Source organism: Myotis myotis, unplaced genomic scaffold (assembly GCF_014108235.1).
Source record: "Myotis myotis isolate mMyoMyo1 unplaced genomic scaffold, mMyoMyo1.p scaffold_m19_p_3, whole genome shotgun sequence".
Taxonomy (NCBI): domain Eukaryota; kingdom Metazoa; phylum Chordata; class Mammalia; order Chiroptera; family Vespertilionidae; genus Myotis; species Myotis myotis.
Window position 1 is genome coordinate 68,899,817 of NW_023416335.1, and position 1,729 is coordinate 68,901,545.

General features: G+C 44.4%; 1 pseudogene; it reads left to right on the plus strand.

Annotated features, from left to right (window-relative positions):
• Positions 1 to 615: 615 nt before the first annotated feature.
• LOC118650434 lies at positions 616 to 1,729 on the plus strand (annotated as a pseudogene).

Sequence of the window (1,729 nt, forward strand, 5' to 3'; positions counted from 1 at the left end):
TTTATGAATCACTTTGATTAAATAAGTAGTTGGCCATATTTTCTTTTGTTCCCCCAAACTCTTCTGTTAATCCAGTGACAAAATATTTATTAAATATTTGTTTTGTTGCCACTCACTGTGCTAGACACAGGAAACACTAGTCATGCTCCTCCCTTCATGGGAAGGACTGACAGTAAACAAGAATCAGCCACACTGTGGTCAGTGCTATGAAGACGACAACCCTGACCAGCTGGGTGAGGAAGGTAGGAATGGATGGATCAGGGACATCCTCTCTAAGCAGGTGACATCTGAACTGATGCCTAGAGCATGAGAATCAGTCAGACTTTTCCTTTGTATTTGTGCACGTGCATCTTACAGATTTTTATTACTAATAAAGTAAATAGCAATATTTAAATCCTACATAAACAAAAAGCTCTTTGTGGGTTGTCTTTTTGTTTTTCCCAGAGTATAAGGGTCATGCGACCAAAAACCACTCCCATATAAGATCCTGATCAAGCAGAGGTTTTTGTCCGTTATAACCCAGGAAGCTGATTTTTGGTGACCTGTTGGACTCCTTAGCTTGTTTTGGCTATTTTTCTTTTTGTTTTTGTTCTTTTGTGTTATTTTGAAGGTGCCATGTTTAATCTCTGTGCATCCCATTTGCCCCACAGGGAACAGTATATTGGCGAGTATCTCCTTCTCAAGACCATCCAAAAGGGACCATCTTATGAGGTGCGGTGGGCTCGGCATGTACTGACTGGGGCACACGTGGTGGTAAAAGCCATTAGACGGCAGGGCATCTCTAAGTTTTTTTCAAGAAGTCCATTGCTTTAAGAGGGTAAATCACTCAAATATCACCAAATTGTTTGAGGTGCTTGTCACCCCGGACAAGTATTTTTTTAGTGATGGAACACGTTGGCAGAGGAAATCTCCTTGAACACTTGGAGGACAATGGCGCCATGGACGAGGGAGAAGCCCGCACCATGTTCCGGCAGGTAGTATCTGCAGTCCAGCACTGCCACCAGAAAGACGTGATCCACAGGGACCTGACACCAGACAACATCCTAAAAGATATTGATGATACAATCAAATTAACAGACTTTGGCTTTAGTAGGCAAGTGAGAGACCATATGCAGTGCACCTTCTGTGGCTCCATAGACTATTTAGCACCAGAAATCTTAAACCGGAATATCTACGATGGCCGAAAAACAGACGTCTGGAGTTTGGGGGTGTTATTATACAGGATGCTGACAGGGGTGGCACCGTTTGCGGGGGACAGCATGTGAATGTGAAGCAGCAGATACTAAGTGGACATTTCCACGTCCCATGCTCTATGTCAGGGGAGGTTCAAACACTTTTAAGAAAATTTTTCACTGTCGACCCTAGCCAAAGACCAAACCTAGAAGACGTAATGAAGGACCCCTTGCTCAACAAGGGCCAGGAGGAAGTGCTAAGGCCATACAGCGAGCCGCCCTGGGGTGAGTTGAACCCACAAATAATAAGAATGATGCAGAACCTCGGCTTAAGTCAGGGCATAGTCCAGGAGTCAATAACACCGAGAAAATTTGACATGATGGGAACATACATGATACTCCGAATGATGAAGACCAAGACACCAAGCCACACCATCAAGGTAAAACCTTACCGTTCCCCTGAAACCAGTAGCACCTGTAGCACATCCTCGAGCAAGAGGTTGGTTAGCCATTTGCTGAGAAGACCAAAAAGCCTTCCATTCCCCCAAACTGCCTGA